This window comes from Pipistrellus kuhlii, unplaced genomic scaffold (assembly GCF_014108245.1).
Source record: "Pipistrellus kuhlii isolate mPipKuh1 unplaced genomic scaffold, mPipKuh1.p scaffold_m20_p_4, whole genome shotgun sequence".
NCBI classification, from domain to species: domain Eukaryota; kingdom Metazoa; phylum Chordata; class Mammalia; order Chiroptera; family Vespertilionidae; genus Pipistrellus; species Pipistrellus kuhlii.
This window is the reverse complement of record NW_023425540.1, coordinates 84,249,064-84,257,434: the sequence shown is the minus strand read 5'-3', so window position 1 is coordinate 84,257,434 and position 8,371 is coordinate 84,249,064. Positions and strand designations below refer to the sequence as shown.

The following is an 8,371-nucleotide window of genomic DNA, read 5'->3' as shown; positions in this document are numbered from 1 at the left end:
ATACAGATGACTAAGAAAGACATCTCAGGAACTTGTGAATCAACTTTGAATGGTAGTAGATATGTGGAGCGTTTATGTCATTTCCCCTCCACAAGGTGGCACTGTAGTCTAAAATATGGTTGCAAGACAAGTTGACAAACAGGGTCCAGAATGACAGAGTTCAAAATATGGTCTATATCAAAGAGGGTTTCAAAAGAATTTTATTTTATTTATTTTTTATTTTATTTTACTTCATTTATTTTATATATATTTTATTGATATTTTAAAGAGAGGAAGGGAGAGAGATAGAGTTAGAAACATCGATGAGTTACAAACATCGATGAGAGAGAAACATCCATCAGCTGTCTCCTGCACACTCCCTACTGGGTATGATGGGCCCACAACCAAGGTACATGTCCTTGATCAGAATTGAACCTGGGACCCTTGAGTCCACAGGGCGATGCTCTATCCACTGAGCCAAACTGGTTAGGGCTCAAAAGCATTTTAAATATATTTTTATTGATTTCAGAAAGGAAGTGTTGTAGCAATATATAGAAATGTTTAAAATTGCTTTTTAAATGTCTAAAAATATTTAAAAGGTTTTAAAATGTTTGAGTTAGCTTTCCTGAAACCTAAAGTGTGATATTAAGAACACATTCCCCACTGCCCTGAGGCAGGTGTATCCTTATAGAAAAGGATTTGAACTTCAGTTACTGACTCAGAGTGACTTGCTAAGATAACCACTTGTGTGAATGATGTACTCTCCCTAGATAACCACATGTAGCCCCTCGCCCTGTTTGAGATTAACATGTGTGCTTTGATGTAATTCATTAATAGCCACTTGAACTGCTTCAGGTATGAAACGGGCTTTAAAAAATAGATCCTGAGAGAAACCAAGATGCTGGCATAGGTAAGTACCTAAACTGCTGCCTCGCAAAAACAATTTCAAAACTACAACCAAAAGACAAAAGGAACATTACCCAGAACCACAGGAAAGCTAGCTGAGTGGAAATTCTATAGCTAGAAGGAGAAAAGCTCACAGAAAACCAGAGGAGCTGCAAAAGGCTGAGGTACAGAGACGAGTGGGCTGCTGAGTGCCTGGCTGGCTTTCTCTACCAGGAAGAAGACAAAAGTTCCCGACTGAGCTGAACCCCAGTTCTGACTGCACTGAACTCCAGTTCCGGGCAAGACCCTGGGGACCCAGGCTTATATGGAGGGAATCTGGACTTTCAGGTGGAAACTCAGGGGAGCTATGAAAGGCAGAGGTCTGGAGGCATGTGCCCGTGAGTGCATAAAGAGAGGACTGACTGCTGAGTGCATCTCTGGCTTTCTGTAGCGGGTGGGAAATGGAAGCTCCCCACTGCGCTGAACTCTAGTTCTGGGGGAGAATCTGGGAACCCAGATTCATTGGGGGAGAAACTGGAATGTCTGACAGCGGGCAAACCTTGAGAGCAGCTTACTCTTAGAGGCGCTTGCAGCAATTACCAAGGGACACTGAGACCCAGGGGCCTCATAGGGCAGGGCTGATGGGAAGCCAAGATTGTCTGCTCAGCCCTGAGTCCCCAGCCCATCCAAGCTGAACACAGAGGCTTTTGCAATTTTGCAAGTCTTGTCGAATAAGGCTGTCTCCAGCACAGCATAGACACAGCTGATCCTCACAGCCAATTGGCCTGGAAGTCAATTCTTCCCAGTGATACCAACAACAATCAAGACTTAGCTACAACAAAGCTATACACACAGTCCACAAAGGGGTGCACCAAGAGTGTCCACCTTAGGTAACTGGGGAGGCAGAGCCACTGGGCCATATAGGACACCTAGCACACAAAGCTATCCTACCAACTCAGGGAAGCAGTGAAAATGCAGCAACAAAGAAACAGATCACAAACGAAAGAAATGGAGGAAAACAAATGATTGGATATAGAGTTCAAAACCATGGTTATAAGGTTTTTCAAGAATTTCCTAGAAAAAGCCGATAAATTTTGCAAGACCCTCAAGGATATGAAAAAGGACCAACCAAAAATTAAACATACACTGACTGAAATAAAAAATATTATACAGAGACCTAACAGCAGACTAGAGGAACACAAGAATCAAGTCAAAGGTTTGAAATACAAAGAAAAAAAAAAAAAAAAAAAAAAAAAAAAAAAAACTCAACCAGAAAAGCAAAAAGAAAAAAGAATCCAAAAAGTTGAAGATAGTGTAAGGAGCCTCTGGGACAACTTCAAGCATACCAACATCAGAATTATGGGGGTACCAGAAAAAGAGAGAGAGCAAGATACTAAAAATCTATTTGAAAAAAATAATGACAGAACACTTCCCTCTACCTGGTGAAAGAAATAGACTTAAAGTCCAGGAAGCGCACAGAACCCCAAACAAAAGAAATCCAAAGAGGACCACACCAAGACATATCATAATTAAAATGCCAAGGGCAAGAGACAAAGAGAGAATATTAAAAGCAGCAAGAGAAAAACAGTTAATTACCTACAAGGGAACACCCATAGGATTGTCAGCTGATTTCTCAACAGAAACTATGCAGGCCAGAAGGGAGTGGCAAGAAATATTCAAAGTGATGAATAGCAAGAACCTACAACCAAGATTACTGTACCCAGCAAAGTTATCATTCAGAATTGAAGGTCAGATAAAACGCTTCACAGATAAGAAAATGCTAAAGGAGTTTGTCAACACCAAACCAGTAATATTGAAGTACTGAAAGGTATTCTTTAGAAGAGAAGGAAAAAGAAAAAGGTAAAGATAAAAATTATGAACAACAAATACATATCTATCAACAAGTGAATCTAAAAATCAAGTGAATTAAAAATCTGATGAACAGAATAAACTGATGAATATAATAGAATCAGGGGCGTAGAAAGGGAATGGACTGACAATTCTAAGGGGAAAAGGGTGCGGGGGTGCAGAAATAGACTGGACAAAAATCACACACCTATGGATGAGGACAGTGCGGGGAAGGTAAGGGCAGAAGGTTGGGTGGGAACAGGGAGGAGGGGAGCTATGGGAGGAAAAAAGAGGAACAATTATAATAATCTGAACAATAAAGATTTATTTTTTATTTTTTAAAAAAAGGTCCTGGCCAGTTAACGGTGATTGCCTGTCGAGACCACCAGAAAGGCATGTCCTTTTACCAGTCTGGCAAGTGAAGTCACTCCATGCTCCTTCTCTGCCAAACAATAGAAGAATGGCTAATATCTTTTGATGGAGATGCAACCAAGTTCTTTGGTGTGGAACTCTGGCTGCTACATTCAGACTGGATCAACACAGCTGCCGGACCCCAGAGGACAGCACCACCAGAACCCCATCAAGCCTGTACCCACAGCAACAGGAACTTTTGTGAGTAATAAAGTGCTGTGTGATTTGCATGTGCTTATGTTTTATGTGGTGTAATTGCTCCAGCAGTTAGTTGAATCATTTTGCATATGCTTAAAATTGAACTGAAAGCTTCTGGTCTTTTAAGTCCTAGGCCTGCTTGAATGTCCCAACACCTGCATGATTAAAGTTTATCAAAAGAGACACCTTAGATAAACACCCCAGATTCTTTCCCAGTATTTACTTGGGACAGGAAGGGAGAGGGAGAGAGAGAAAAACTTAAATGATGAGAGAATCATTGATTGCTGCCTCCTTCATGGCCCACACTGAGGATCAAGCCCCATAACTTGGCATATGCCCTGACTAGGAATTGAACCTGAAACATGGTAGCAAGCAACTCAAGTAGAAAAACAACAACTGCTATTTAATTTTTAACCCTGTTGTTCTGGCTTCTGTAATTATTTGCTTGCTAAAATAATAGAGAAGTTATTTTGATCTCCTGAATTTATATAAATCACTCCATTCGAGTGTATACCCCATTGATTGTGGTGTTACTCGTCTTTCAAAAACATTCCTCTGCCCTTGGAGATCAGGACAGCACAATTGCTTTAATTGCTTTAGTGGCTCCAGAAAATACGTTTTCCATGGACTCAGTGGCCCCAAGAATCAAAACTACAATTAATCTTTGTAGATAACTTGCTCAGTTTAGCTTCTGTAACAAACTGCTTTCACAAACTGGTTCCTCATTCCAAACCTAGAGATGTAATCGATACCTTTGTGATTTTTGGCCTATATAAGCCTGATGTTACTGTCATTCAGGGCTGCAAGTTTTAGAGTGCTATGATGCCCCCTAGTAGCTGCCAGCTTTTGGAATAAATGTGGCTCCTTAATTCAATTTCTTGAGGCATCCTTGTATGATTCTCGGAGTACACTACAACACACCTTGACCTCCAGGTTCATAGGTCAATGCTCAACCATTGAGCCATACTTGTTGGGCTCAAAAACATTTTAAATCTTTTAGTTCTTTTGATCAGTTTATCCTATTGTCCCAAGTAGATCCCAGGAAAGGATCCGGGGTTTTTATCTAAGGTGTCCCTTGAGATAAACTTTAACCATGCAGGTGTTGGGACATTCAAGTAGTTGCTAGTAAAGAGACTACTCTATGCTAGCAGGACCAAGGGCAGGCATAGGACAGAAAAGACCAGAAACTTTAATTTTAGTTTTAAGCATATGCAAAATAATTCAATTAACTGCCAAAGGAATTACACCAATGAAATATATGCAGTTGCAAATTACACAGCACTTTATTGCTCACAAAAGTTCCTGATGCTGCGGGTACAGGCTTGATGGGATCCCAGTGGTGCTGTCCTCTGGGGTCCGGCAGCTAGGCTGCTCCGGTTCGGATACAGGGGCCAGCATTCCTCAGCTGAGAGCTCAATCACATCTCGATCAGAAGGTACTAGCCATTCTTCTGTTGTCTGGCAGAGAGAGGAGCATGGCAAAAGACTGTGCCTTTGTGGTGGTCTCAACAGGCAAGCACCATTGTCTGGTCAGAACCCATTTTTAAAGCCTGTTTTGTATCCACAGCAGTTCAGGTGGCTATCAATGAATTATGTCAATGCACACATGTTAATCTCAACAGGGTGAGGGGCTACATATGGTTATCTAGTGAGAGTACATCACTCACACATATGGTTTTCTTAGCAAGTCACTTCTAAGTCAGTAATTGAAGTTCAAATCCTTATGTGTGGGGTACACATGCTTCAGGGCAGTGGAGAATGTGTCCTTGATATCACACTCTAAGTTTCAAGAAAGTTAACTCAAACCTTTTAAAACTTTAAAAAAATATTTTTAGACATTTTTTAAACTTTTAAAAACATTTCTATGTTTTACTACAACACCCACCCACTATAAACTTCCATGGCTTCAGGAAGTTTATCCAGGTAAAAAAAGAAAATTTCAGTGAATCATAAAAATGATTATGTATCATCTTGTTTTTGATATGGCATTTTTCTTCCCAGAAATCTGAAGGTTTACTGTTAACTAGGTGTGCAGTCTGTATGTTGAAGGAGGTGACATTCATGTTTGGTAGATTTATTACACAGACACGAGTTTTCTCCAAAATATTCAGATGTAGCCGAAGCCGGTTTGGCTCAATGGATAGAGCGTTGGCTTGGGGACTGAAGGGTCCCAGGTTCGATTCCGGTCAAGGGCATGTACCTTGGTTGTGGGCATATCCCAAGGAGGGGGTGTGCAGGAGGCAGCTGATCGCTGACTCTCATCGATGTTTCTAACTCTCTATCTCTCTCCCATCCTCTCTGTTCAAAATCAATAAAATATATTTTTTAAAAATATTCAGATGTAAAAATTCATCTTTCACCCTAGCTGGTTTGGCTCAGTGGATAGAGTGTTGGCCTGCGGACTGAAGGGTCCCGGATTCAATTCCAGTCAAGGGCACATGCCTACCGGGAACATGCAGGAGGCAGCCAATCAATGATGCTTTCTTACCTTTGATGCTTCTATCTCTTTCTCCCTCTTCCTTCTTCTCTGAAATCAATAAAAATAATAAAAAACAAAACATTAAAAAACAAAAAGCAATGACTTAAAACAATAGACATTTACAGTCTATATAGGTCAGCTGGGTTGTTCTGCCAGTCTCACACATACATTTGTGTTAGGTCTGAGTTAAGTAGGTGGCTCTGCTGATCTAAGCTAAGCTCTCACACGATGGGAGGTAGGTTGGTTCATTTCCCAAGGTGATCTCTCATTCTCCAGTAGTCTAACTTGGACTGTTCATATGACAGAGTAAGGGCCCTATGAGAAAGCAAAAGCCGAAAGGCCCTCTGGAGGCTTAGGTCCCAAACTGGCATACCCTCAATTCTACTTCAATCCATTGGCCCAAACAAGTCATTTCCCAACTAAAGGGCTGGGAAGATAGACTTTAGCCCTTGATGGGAGGAGCTGCAAAGTTACACTGTAAAATGGCGTTCTGATGAAGAGATAAAGCATTATGGTTATTTTTGCAATCAAATCCACCACGTTTTTAGTATAGCGTGAACCTGGAGGATGTTTGTAAGGCTAGGTCATATTTTTAAGTGTAGATGGCTCACAAGTGAGATGGAATAGTCTACCATGCAAAAGGGAATTTCATTATCTTCATAATCATGCATTCCTACATTTTATGCAATTATATCATTTGGAACACTGCATTTTAGTGGGGGTTTTATTGCATTTACACACAACACAAATACATATCCTATATAATTAAAGGGTAATATGCAAACAGCAGAATGACCGGTCGCTATGAAGCACACTGACCACCAGGGGATGGACACCCAATGCAGGAGCTATCCCCTGGTGGTCAGTGTGCTCCCATAGGGGGAGCACCACTCAGCCAGAAGCAGGACTCATGGCTGGTGAATGCAGCGGCCATGATGGGAGCCTCTCCTGCATCTGCAGCAGCACTAAGAACCCCTTAGGGGATGTCTGTCTGCTGACTTAGGCTCACTCCCCAGACTGCAAGAGGGTACAGGCTGGGCTGAAGGACACCCACCACCACCACCACCACCACCACCACCACCACCACCAGTGCACAAATATCGAGTAATGGGCCTCTAGTACAGTATATAAAAGTTGGCTATCAATGCTCCAAGGACCTCCAGTAAAACCTGTTGATCATGCAAACCTAAGTTTATTGGATTCACTGCTGTAAGGATCTTGTGGTATTTCAAAATGGGAAAATCAGTGTCAGGGAGGAAAAACTTTTCCTCTACACTCTTATGATTTTTATCTAGGGGTCTGTGGATGAAACTAGCAAAAAACAGATTAACAGGGAAAAAGTCTTAATTTATATTAATATTTACATGCATGGGGTTCACAAAAAAGATAAAAACTGAAAGAAACACTTAGAGTCAGGGGCTTATATATCCTTTTAACAAAGGAAAGAGGTTTGGGCTTCAATGGATTATAAATTAGGACATATCTGGAGAGAATTAATGGGAAAAGAATAAGGTCTGTTTTTGCTAATTCATTTTGGTTTCAACTCACCATCTATAATGATAAGAATCATTTTTCTCTTAGGGGGGCGGAGAGGGGGTTAAGGAATAGAACCTTTCTCAAAGAGAAATTTATGTTCTGCTTTCAAGATAGATAAGTAAAGTTTGAAAGAATGAACTCTCTGCATTTGTTGATTCTTAATTGACTTCAATACAAATTTATCCTTAAGCCAAAGTGGCTTGTTTTGGGGTGGCACATTCTGAACCTCTTTATTGCACAGAGTATTTGTAAAATTTTAGGGCTTGGGCTGGGTGGTTTCAATGTACATTTGCAAGGTAGGGAACCTTCTAGGATTGAACATAGTTTATGGCCTAATAGCTCTGGGCCCAGTGATTCTAAAGTCTTGAAGCAAATCTTGATGAGCAACCTCTTTTCTCAAGTTCACAGTCTTATCTTCCAAGAGCAAGTGGTTCCTGGAATCAGTAGCTAAATGTTTTATGCCTGGTCTCTGTATTGTTTATAATATATTGATTTCTGATCCCAGTATGGTTTAATTCATGGACAGGAAATTAGTATCAGTTTCTATTCTCATATATATTAAACATATCTTATTCAGTCCATACTTTTCTCCAACTCTGGCTGTCTCTGGGTGAAATATTCTGACCTTGCTTCTTAAAAGGAAGAGATGGTTTTGAACTGTAAACAAAGTGGGTTTAAATCCAAGCAAGATAATCACCATAATACTGAAAAAGCTAGCTCAGTTCTAAGTAGGGAGTTAGTTGAAAGACCCAATTTCACTATTTTTGCAAGCAGGACACAGACTCCCACACAACCTCATTTAAAAAATCACTTTAACTTCAGGGCAGCTAGTTTTCTCAACAAGATTCAGTACATTTTTACAGTAACACTGTAAAAAGCTCTGACAATGACAGATTCCAAAAATGAGGCAAGACATAAAACTTAGAATACTACTCATTTGAACATATGGCTAGACACTTTATTTAAAGGAAAGGACAAAGAATTGGGAAGGGTTATAATTAGAGAGAGATTTAATGCACTGATCACAAGAACAAGT

General features: G+C 40.5%; 1 long non-coding RNA gene across 1 annotated transcript; it reads left to right on the top strand.

Moving 5' to 3' along the window:
* The first annotated feature begins 3,113 nt into the window (after nt 1-3,113).
* Nucleotides 3,114-7,258, top strand: LOC123651226. Its single transcript, XR_006739781.1, has 3 exons — nt 3,114-3,336; nt 5,078-5,082; nt 7,248-7,258. It is a non-coding gene; the product is annotated as an uncharacterized LOC123651226 (long non-coding RNA).
* Nucleotides 7,259-8,371: the final 1,113 nt, after the last annotated feature.